Source organism: Mobula birostris, chromosome 32, assembly GCF_030028105.1.
Source record: "Mobula birostris isolate sMobBir1 chromosome 32, sMobBir1.hap1, whole genome shotgun sequence".
Taxonomy (NCBI): domain Eukaryota; kingdom Metazoa; phylum Chordata; class Chondrichthyes; order Myliobatiformes; family Myliobatidae; genus Mobula; species Mobula birostris.
This window is the reverse complement of record NC_092401.1, coordinates 1,117,799-1,129,722: the sequence shown is the minus strand read 5'-3', so window position 1 is coordinate 1,129,722 and position 11,924 is coordinate 1,117,799. Positions and strand designations below refer to the sequence as shown.

The following is an 11,924-nucleotide window of genomic DNA, read 5'->3' as shown; positions in this document are numbered from 1 at the left end:
TTGTCGTAGAAAAGCAGCATCCATCAGAGATCCTCACCACCCAGGCCATGCTCTTTTCTTACTGCTGCCATCAGGTAGAAGGTACAGGTGTCTCAGAACTCACATCACTGGGTTCCAGAACAGTTACTGCCCCTCAATCATTAGGCATTTAAACAAAAGAGGATAATTATATTCAATTAAGGAATCTTTTATCTTGTTATTTCATGTTTGTTATTTATTACTATTTATTTATATCTGCATTTGCAGTTTGTTTATTTCATACTTCATACTTTATTGTCACCAAACAATTGATACTAGAGCGTACAATCATCACAGCGATATTTGATTCTGCTCTTCGTGTTCCCTGCTGTACAAATCGATAGTAAGTATTAAAAATTTAAATTATAAAACATAAATAGAAAATAGAAAAGGAAAAGTAAGGTAGTGCGAAAAAACCGAGAGGCAGGTCCGGATATTTGGAGGGTACAGCCCAGATCCGGGTCAGGATCCATTCAGCAGTCTTATCACAGTTGGAAAGAAACTGTTCCCAAATCTGGCCGTACGAGTCTTCAAGCTCCTGAGCCTTCTCCCCGGAGGGAGGAAGGACAATTTAGACATTCTGTTTACAACAGCTGTTCTATAGATTTGCTGAGTATACCTGCAGAAAAAGAATCGCAGGGTAGTATGTGGTGACATGTATGTACTCTGATAATAAACGTCACTTTGAAATTTGAATTATGAGTTCATAGCTTTGATGAAGTGAAGTATTTGCCATCGCAGTGGAGCGAAGTATTTACAATTCTTATGCTATCAGATCCAAGGTCAGTACAAGGAGCGAACATACTTTTCAGTAACTTCATGAGTGATCAAAGTTCAAATTTTAAAGCAAGCCTATTATCAAAGTTACTGTACAACTATGTCACCATATACAGCCCTGAGATTTGTTTTCTTTTGGGTAATCACAGTAAATACAAGAAACACGACAGAATCAATGAAAGACTGCATCCAACAGGACAGACAACAACTAAAGTGCAAAAAAAACAACAAACTGTGCAAATACAAGAAAGAAAAATGAAATAATAATAACCAAATAAGCAATAAGTACTGAGAACACGAGCTGAAGAGTCCTGAAAGTGAGTGGAGTTCAGTGGGGACAGTTCAGTGATGGGTGAGTGAAGTGGAGGGAAGTTATTTCCTTTGGTTCAAGAGCCTGATGGTTGAGGGATAATAACTGCTTCTGAATCTGGTGGTGAGAGTCCTAGGGCTGCTGTACCTTCTTCCTGAAGACAGAAATGAGGAGAGAGCGTAACCTTCACAATGGGGGGGTCCTTCATGATAGATGCTGCTTTCCTGCAACACTGCAAGATGTACATATGCTCAGTGGTGGGGAGGGGTTTACCTGTGATGGACTGGGCACTATCCACTATTTTTCTAGGATTTTCTGTAGAAGGGCACTGGTGTATCCACACCAGGCCGTGATGGAACAAGTCAATGTTCTCTCCACTGCGCATCTATAGAAGTTTGTCAATGTTTTAGATGGCATGCCTTCTAGGAAAGTAGAGGTGCTGCTGTGCTTTCTTCATAATGGCACTTCCACGCTGGACACAGGACAGATCCTCTGAAATGATAACACTGAGGAATTGAAAGGTGGTGACCCTCTTCACCTCTGAACTCCCAATGACAACTGACTCATGGACATGAGTTCCCTCCTCCTGAATTCAATGATCATCTTCTTGAGTGACGCCACTCAACTAGATTTTCAGTCTCCTTCCTGTAGGCTGATTCATCACCAGCTTTGATTGGGCCCTCAACAGTGGTGGCATCAGTAAACTTGACAATGGCAATGGAGCTGTGCTTACCCTCACAATGGTAATCAAAAAGATTAATTATTTGCCTTGTATTACTGGTGGCAGAATTCCATTCATTTTTTTCTGGGATAAATTTGGTCTCCAGCCCAATGCTAATTGATTTGAGGAGTCTTTAAATATACACACGTGATCACTTTATTAGGTAAATCTATACACCTGCTCATTATTGAAGAATTTTTCCTATTTCCTGACCCATCTGCTCCACTACATCACCTCCCAACTCTCAAACAGGAGAAGATCTGCTGATACTAGAAATTACAGCAACACACACAAATGGCTGGAGGAGCTCAGCAGGCTAGACAGCATCCATGGAAAAGAGTACAGTCGACATTTCAGGCTGAAACCCTTTGGCAGGACTGGAGAAAGAAAAGCTGAGGAGGAGATTTAAAAGGTGGGTGGAGGGGAGAGAGAAGCACAAGGTGATTGGTGAAAGCGAGAGGGGAAGGATGAAGTAAAGTGCTGGGAAGCTGATTGGTGAGGGGAGGTGAGAGAGGAAAAAGGGGAGAGGAAATGGAGAAGGCATTTGTTCCTGCAAGTGGAACAGGTGCTACAGCTCCTCCCTCACCACCATCCAGGGCCCTAAACAGTCCTTCCTGGTAAGGCCGGAAATTGGAACTAGATGGGTGAATAGTTTAGCTCATGGGGGAGCTGCGGAGCAGACTCGATGGGCCGAATGGCCTATTTCTGCTCCTTTGTCTTGTGATCTTGTGAAGGCGACACTTTACCTGTGAGTTTGTTGGGGTCATTTACTATGTTCGGTGCTTCTGGTATGGCCTCCTATATAACGGTAAGACCCGACAGGTATTGGGAGACTGCTTCGCTGAGCAGTTCAATGTTCCGTCCGCTAGAACAAGCGGGATCCTGCAGTGGCCTCCCGTTTTAATTCCACTCCCAATCCCATACGTCTATTCACGGCCTCCTCCACTGTCGTGATGAGGCCATATTTTATGAAGAACAACATCTTATATTCTGTTTGAGTAGCTTCCAGTCTGATGGCATGAACATTGATCTCTCAAACTTCCGGTAACTCAAATTCCACCTCCCCGCTTCTCCATTTCCCACCCCCTTTTCTCTCTCTCACAATCAACTTTGCAGCTCTTTATTTCATCCCTCCCCTCCAGGTTTCACCAATCACCTGGTGGTTCTCTCTCCCCTTCCCGCCACCTTTTAAATCTACTCCTCAGCTTTTTCTCTCCAGTCATGCTGAAGGGTTTCAGCCCGAAACATTGACTGTACTTCTTTTTCCCTCCATAGATGCTGTCTGGCCTGCTGAGTTCTTCCAGCATTTTGTGTGTGTACCTCCCAGCTCTCATTCATATCCAGCTTTCTAGACCACTTACACCTCTGTCTCCTCCTCTCTTGCAGAACTCCTATTCTGTCCTGTCACTGGGTGTTCAACAAATTGCAAGAGACAATAAACTGTGCAAATACAAAAATAAATTTTGAAATAATAAGTTATAAATATCAAGAAAATGGCATGAAGATTCCTTGAAGGTGAATCCGTTTGTTGTGAGAATATTTCAATGACGGGCAAGTGAAGTTGTGTGATATTATCCCCTTGGTTCAAGAGCCTGATAGCTAAGGGGTAACAACTGTTCCTGAACCTTATGGAGTGAGTCCTAAGGCTCCTGTACCTCCTTCCTGATGGAAGCAGTGAGGAGAGAGCATGTCCTGGATGCTGCTTTCTTACGACTGCGTTTCACGTAGACGTGTTCAAAGTTGCAGGAGGCTTTACCCGTGATGGACTGGGCTGTGTCCACCACTTCATGTAGGGTTTTCCATTCAAGGGCGCTGGTGTTTCCATAACTGGCTGTGATGCTGCCAGACAATATGCTCTCCACCACACATCTGAGGAAGCTTGTCAAGGTTTTAGATGTCATGCTGAATCACCACATACTTCTACTTATTTATGGTAACATTTTGGGTTATGTGCTGTGTGTAATATACATTTTGCTGATGCACTTTGGTCTGGATGAACATTGTTTCATTTGCTTGTATAAATGCAAGTCATATGACATTCAGCTTAAACCTGAACTAGACACCGTCCACTGTGTGAAAACCTTACCCTAGACATCTGCCTTTAATTTACTGCTCCTCCTCCTTCAGTGCTTGCCCTCTAGTATTCGTCATTTTGACTCTGGGAAAAGATATTGAGTGTCTACACCTCTCCTTTGATGAAGGAAATGAGTGAATCAGCTTGGTGTGTTTTTTATATAACCGTCTAACTGTTCCTTTACTCATCATTTATATGTTTAATTCTACTCTTCGGTGGAGTGCAATGGAATTCAAACTCAATTCCCACAGACCAGTAATGTCTGATTACTTGTCCAGTAATTTAACCACCATGTCATTGTAAAAGGAAAAAGGTTTACTCAGATGGCTGGAATTAGAGAAATCCATGGGAAGAACAGACCTTTCAGTCCCATGTCCACACCGATCAAAGACTCACTTTTGCACTTTTCCTATCATAATCCATTTTATTCTTCCTAGAGACATCCTGAAATATTTCAGCAAGAAGGATAATTGAATCAAATACTTCAGGATTCAGGAGAATTCCAGTGGGAATGAATGATGAGTTGCTGTAGATAGTGGAGTAGAGGATCCCCAGATACACCATGAACCACTCTGTCTCGCCACCTCACTTCTTCGCCCTCAATCTCTCTCATACTCTCTATCTCACTCCCTTGCTCTCTCAATTGTTCTCTCTATTCCTCTTTCTCTCTCTCTTTAACTTGGGCACTCTTTCTGGTTGCTGTGCAACTGTTTGTGTGTCTCTTTCTTTATCTCTTCAACCATTCTCTTTTTTTTGTCTGTCTGACAGTTTCTGTTTTTAATTTGGTCCCTCTGTGTGATTTCTTGTCCTTCCCTCCCTCACACTCCATCTGTCCCACTACTCTCCAGTCTTTATCCATCACTCACTGTCCTGTCAATCTGTCTGTCTCTCTTTCTCTCTCTCTCTGTTTCAGAATGTTTTGCAACACTACCATTGCTGTAAAGATATCCAAATATCCAATAAAGTTTTGGATTAGTGGAGTTTTCTTCAACATCAAGATTTCTTTTATAAGGGTGGGTGCCTAAACATGTGCTAATGAGCCATTGCTGACTGTAAGATGTGGGAGAAATTGGGCAGCTGAGAAGTCACAGGCAGCAGTGCACATAGTTTTTCCAGGGTCCCTCCCTTCATTTTCAGACTGTGGTCTGTAACCAGTGTCCTCTGAACTTCAGAGCAAGGTAGTGGGTGTAAATTGGAACCATTCAACCTCATCCGCTTTTCCCCCTCCCCCGGGTCTCTGCTTGACACGGAGTTCATTTCATGCTTTGTCTAAACCCATCAAGCAATTGCCTACTAACAGAAATGTGTTTGTGTGTGGAGACAGAATAAAGTCTCAGTATACTCTTCAGCAATATGTTTTTGAAATCATGGAAAATATTACATTATATACTTGGCATCTTGAATTTTCCTAGACTTGGGATTCTCTTGGCCCTTCAGCCCAGATTAGTTTTAAATTTAAAATGAGCTCTCATATAACCCGAGATAATAATGCTAATATCTTCACAATATAAAGGTACAAGCAATCCCAAACATGCACTTGTGTTCCAGAACTTTTGAAGCATTGTCAGTGGGAATTTCATTCAAATTGCTTTCTTATGTTAGGAAAAGCACAGAGCAGATTAATTATTGAGCAGCTGAAAAGATTAATGAAGGGAGGAGAAAGTCAAATTAATGATATTCAAGTACAGAATTGGTACAGGACCAGACCAATTTGTCCATCCAATCTGTTATTTATAGCGTGAAGGCTCATCTAAATATGACCTTGATACTTCACTCTAGCCCACCTGTATTCCCCACTAACTTTCACCTCTTTAAGTCACCAAGAATTAGAATTAAAATAAGGTTTAATATCACCAATTTATGTTGTGAAATTTGTTGACTTTGCTGCAATACATAATAAAGGTAAACAAAGCTCTGAATCACAGTAAGCATATTTATTAAATAGTTAAATAAATAGTGCAAAAATAGAAAAAAAAGTGGTGAGGTAGTGTTCATGGGTACAATGTCCATTCAGAATTTGGATGGGCAGAGGGAAGAAGCTGTTCCTGAATCACTGAGTGTGTGTCTTCAGGTTTCTGTACCTCCTACCTGATGGTAGCAATGTGAGCATGGCATAACCCAGCTAATCAGGGTCCTTAATGATGGATGCCACCTTTTTAAAGGCATTGCTTCTTGAAAACATCCTGGATATTACAGAGGTTAGTGCCCATGATAGGAAGCTGCAGAGAGCTGCAGCTTCTTCGATCCTGTGCAGTCACCCCCTACCCCACCTCCATACCCGATGGTGACGCAGCCAGTTAGGATACTCTCCACAGTACATCTGCAGAAAATTTTGAATGCTTATGGTGACATACCAAATCTTCTCAAACTCCTAATGAAATATAGCCACTGTTGTGCCTTCTTTATAGCTGCATCGATATGTTGGGACCAGGATAGACCCTCAGAGATATTGACACCCACAGATTTGAAATTGCTCACTCTCTCCAATTATGATTCCTGTATGAGGACTGGTACATGTTCCCTAGTCTTAACTGTTCTGAGGTCCACTAGCAATTCTCTGGTCTTACTGATGTTGAGTGCAAGGTTATTGCTGCGAAACCACTCAACTAGCTGATATATCTCGCTCCTGTACGCACTCATGTCACCAATCTGAAATTCTGCCAATGATGGTTGTATAATCACAAATTTATAGATGGCATTTGAGCTGTGGCTAGCTACACAGTCATGGGTGTAGAGAGAGTAGAGCAGTAGACCAAGCACACATCCCTGAGGTGCACAAGTGTTGATTATCAGCAAAGTAAAGATGTTATTTCTGATCCTCACAGATTGTGATCTTCCAGTTAGAATCTGTCTACTTTTGCACTTTTCACTGCCTTTTAAGTCAGAGTCTTCCAAACACTGAAAAAAAAAATTGTGAAAACCATAAGGAATTAGAAAATGTTAAAGCTTCAGGTGCAGGGTCCTTAATGAAACTAGGGAATATTCTCTTTCCCGCTTCTGAGGAAGGATCCCAGATCTGAAACCTTACTTGTTTCTCTTTCCAAGATGCGATGATCATACTGAATGGCGGTGCAGGCTCGAAGGGCCGAATGGCCTACTCCTGCACCTATTTTCTAGGTTTCTATGTTTCTATGCTAACCTACGGAGTTTTCAAATAAATTTGAGTTTTTATTTTGGACTTCTAAATCCCGCCATGTATTGTTATTGCTAATAGCCTATTGCTGGGATAATTAGAAGATTATTTTCATGAATACCTCCACAAATTTCAGGGCTCTGTTAATGTCTCACCTCTGTTTCTGAAGGTTACAGGATGGAGGAGGTGGCTGGGGGGTGGGAGGTTTCAAGCTCCATTCCAGAGATCTGAGCACAAGACATCTGGATGGACTGTACGCAGGCAGATGAGAATAGGTTAATTTGCCATCAAGATCAGCAGAGAGATGGTGGACTGAAGGGCCATTTTCCTGTGTTTCTATGCAATGCATTTCATTGGGAAATCTAACATACGTTGTTCATCTTGAATGGTCTCCAATCTCTGGAAGCAGTCAAATATGCTATTGTGTTAGTGTCACCTGTATGTTTAAGAGTCATCTTCAGCTCTTTTTCTAATAGTAATAGTCATGCTCACCTGAAAGGCAGACATCCTGCATTTGATGAAAACAAGGCAAGATCTCATAGTTCTGTATCACATTTATTAGGTTCTCTCTCCATTTCCTACCTATCTAAATGCCTCTTAAAGTTTGCTATTATTTCTGGTCCCATCACTTTCCCTGGCAGCAACAACCACTCTATGTGTAAAAATCGTGCCTCACATGTTCTTTAAACTTTCTCCAAGTCCTCTTGTATTTGACATTTTCTCCATAGGAAATGTCTGTCTCTAGAATTCAAGCAGAATCTGTTATGACTTTGACTACTCACTCTATTTATGACTTTCTTAATTTTATATACTTCTATAAGATCACCCGTCAGCCTCCGCGCTCTAGAGAAAACAGCTGAAGTTTGTCCAGTTTCCACTCATAGCTAATACACAGCATTCCAGACAACATCGAGGGCAACCTCTTCTCTCAAATGGTGCAAGCTGAATCATCTGCAGCTCAACATCAGTAAGACAAAGGAGATGGTGATGAACTTTAGAAAGACAAAGCCTGCACTCCTCCCTGTTACTATTGATGGTGAGGATGTGGATGCGGTGAGGACCTACAAGTACCTGGGATACACCTGGATGACAGACTTTAGTGGAGCACCAACACAGAGGTTGTGTACACGAAGGGCCAGAATTGTCTCTACTTTAGATTAGATTATTAGATTATGAGGACACTCAGTTCTCTTTTATTGTCATTTAGTAATGCATGCATTAAGAAATGATACAATATTCTTCTGGTGTGATATCACAGAAACACAGGACAGACCAAGACTGAAAAACTAACAAAACCACACAATTATAACATATAGTTACAACAGTGCAACAATACCATAACTTGATGAAGAACAGGCCATGGCACAGTAAAAAAGTTCAAAGTCTCTCAAATGTCCCACATCTCACGCAGACGGGAGAAGGAAGAAAACTCTTCCTGCCATGCCCGACCACAGTCCGACTCTGAGTCGCCCGAAAACTTCGAGCTCCGATCAGCCCTCCGACACCGAGAACCGAGCACCATCTCTGCCAAACGGTTCGACCTCAGCCTCGGTCACCAGCAGCAGGCAAAGCCGGGGATTTTGGGGCCTTCCCTCCGGAAGATTCTCCATCGCGCAGTAACAGCGGCAGCGAACCGGGCATTTCTCCAGAAGTTCCTCTGTGCTTTCACGCCTGTCTGCATCAAATCAGAATTGTCCACGGCGCCTATTTAACAGATATGATATCATTTCACCGGAGAGCTGCGCACGGTGCGTCACGCTGCCATCTTCTCCTCCCACCGTCGGAAGCTGGTACTTCCAGAGGAGACCGAAGTCAATCGGAGTACACAGACCTCTCTTTCACATTTTCTATCAATCTGTTGTTGCCAGTACAATCTTCTCGATGGTGGTGTGTGGGGCAATGGCATCAACACAGGTGAAGCCAACAGGCTCAATAACCTGTTCGAAAAGCTGGCTCTGTTTATAGGAGTCAAACTGGACACACTGGAGGCTGTGGTGGAATAAGGGACTCTGGCAGTTCAGGACAATGTTTCTCACCCTCTGCAGGCCACCTTGGTTGAACAGAAGAGCATGTTTAGTAATAGATTTAAACAACTGCACTGTCCAAAAGGCATTATATACAAGGTCATTCTTACCCTCGGCCATTGCACTCTGTAACGAGTCAACCTATAGCCGAAAAAGTGGTGACCCCCTCCTGTCAGACTGCTGAGGCAAATTTTTTTTTCTTTCTTACTTCTCTTGTAATATTTGTACATCTGTACTTGTAATACTATTGTGACACTGATTCCCTTTGGGATCAATAAAGTCTCTATCTCTACCGTCAAAGCTTCTGTATCCTTCCTATAGCATAGTGGTCAGAGCTGCACAGAAAACTCCAATGTGGTCTTTCCAAAGTTTTAGGAAGGTGCTACGTAACTTCCCGACTTTTACACTCAATGTTCTGGCAGATGAAGGCCTGCTATTTATTGTGTTCTTTCCCTTTAGATCTGACTTTCCAATGTGAGATACTGTTACCAGTGACTTGTTTGGATTAAACTCCATCTGCTACTACTTTGCCTGTATCTCCAGCTGCTCTACATCCTGCTGAATCCTTTAACACCCTTCGTCACTATACATGACTCTACCAATTTCCCTGTCAACATTTGTAAACTTAATAATGAGCCCACCATCCAAGTTGTTTATATATAATGCCACAAGGAGATCAAGTTGCGGCGTATGTAGATCATTGCAAATCAGTACTGAGCACAGAGTTCCAGTCAGTAGAATGTGCTTCCTCCACTACCTTCTATGACCAAGTTGATTTTGGATCCAATTTGGTATTTCACGGAATGGTAGGTTAATTTGTCATTGTAAATTGTCACCGATTGGGTGGAGGTTAAAAGTGGGGTTTACTGTGTAGTGCATCTTGAAAGGCTGCAGGGGCTTATTCTGTGCTGTAGTTTTTAAAAAAAAGCATTAAAAAACTATAAAATACAATGATAAATGCAGTGAATTCCGGTTAATTGAGCCAACGGTTAATCAGGGTAGCCAACTATTTGGAACAACTCTTAAAGAACAAAAATTAACTAAGAGAGTAGCAGGATTCCCTTCATTTATTTGAGACAGGAGACTTTCAGACAAGTTGCATGTCCTTGTCTGGCCATTGGGCACCGTACCATACTTAGAGCAAACAGTTTTTAAAATAGTGTCAACTGGGTATGTTTGTGTTCAAAAACCAGTGATTTTTGTCACTGAGAGTTGGCAAGAAATAAGCAGCAAGACAATTTAGAATTGTTTTGCTCACTGCACTTTCAAACATTCTGGCTTGGAAATGCCAGAAACAATCAGGAGTGAAAATAGAACAATTTCACTACTTTAACAAATTAGGAAGACTGAAGAATTTGAATCAACAATCTTAATGAAAATGAAGGCTCGAATCATCTGAAACATTGTATGAAACAACAATTAAAAGAACACATCTGTGTGTTGGTTGTCCACTGTATCCAACAATCACAGTGAAGCCTATGTGGGAGTTTATATAAAGTGGAAAGGCCATTGCACTGCGACCAATCTCCTCTCTACATCTCAGAAGTCTGGTCCAGTGGATGAGTAGTCATCACAACTGGGGTCTTCCTTGGTTGCAGTGGACAGCCATGACTTTGCTTTCCATGGAGCATTGCAGACCCACCTTCCTGGCTGTTGATCTTCACTGCTGATCTCATTTGGCCAGCCCACCAGAGCTAACTTTGCATGCTAGAAAAGACATGTCCCTATCACACCAGGGTATGAAGCCCACTGGCCACCCTCCGTGTACCATTGAGTTTCATCCTATATCTAAACAATTCCCAAAATCTTTAGAATTGTTTTGCTCATCACAGTAACTCTGCTGGTACCTCACTGTTCCTGCAGCTCCTGTTTGATCCTGCTGTCTGCTTGGAGTCAGAGTGTTTTTTCTAAGAACACGCAGGTTTCCTCTGGATACTCCAGTTCTCCCCACATCCCAACAGGTTGGTCAGTTAACGGGACACTGCAAATTGTCCATAGTGTGTAGGTAATTGCATACCTATGGGCCAGTCGACGGGAAAGTGGGGAGAATGAAATTAGATTAACCTAGAATGAAGCAAGTGAATGCTTAATGGTGATTCTGGAGTCAATGGCCAAAGGCAGTCTTTCCTTGCTGAATGACTGATTCAATTCTTATCAGTTATTCTTGATGCTCAATTCATTTTAAAAGCAACCCATAAATATACTTCATTGTGATGCAAGCTCATAGTTTCATCACACACACCGGCCATGAATTCTCTGCATGAAGTGAGACACAGCTCCAACACTATATTCAAGTTTGCTAACGACACCATTGTTGTTGGCCAAAACACAGCTGGTGATGAATCAGCATATAGGAGGGAGATTGAAAATCTAGTTGAATGGTGCAATGATAACATCCTCTCATTCAGCAAAACCAAAGAGCTAATTATTGACTACAGGAGGAAGAGATCAGGGATCCATGAGCCAGTCCTCATTTGGGTATTGGAGATGGAGAGAATCAGGTTTATTATCACTGGCACGTGATGTGAAATTTGTTAACTTAGTAGCAGCAGTTCAATGCAATACATAATCTAGCAGAGAAAATAATGAAATAATTATAAACAAGTAAATCAATTATAGTACATGTATATTGAATAGATTAAAGACATGCAAAACAGAAATACTGTATATTAAAAAAAGTGAGTTGTGTCCAAGGGTTTTTTTTTGCAATTTATTTTTTATTGGATTTCAAACATTTCCATAAGATGTATTTCAGATACTGTACATATATATAATATTTGTCACAAATCTCCACATAATATTTATCTCAGGTATACACTTATAGAAAGGAGAGGAAAGAAAGGACAATCGAAAGAAGAGAACTATGT

The 11,924-nt window shown here is 41.7% G+C and overlaps 1 long non-coding RNA gene across 1 annotated transcript in view; it reads right to left on the bottom strand.

The window, feature by feature from the left end:
* Positions 1-8,247: 8,247 nt before the first annotated feature.
* The window catches only part of LOC140191183 (uncharacterized), a 47,367-nt gene continuing 43,690 nt past the window's right edge, over positions 8,248-11,924 (bottom strand). Inside the window, exon 7 of the long non-coding RNA XR_011883774.1 lies at positions 8,248-9,083. This is a non-coding gene — a long non-coding RNA (uncharacterized lncRNA). The remainder of the gene's footprint in view (positions 9,084-11,924) is intronic.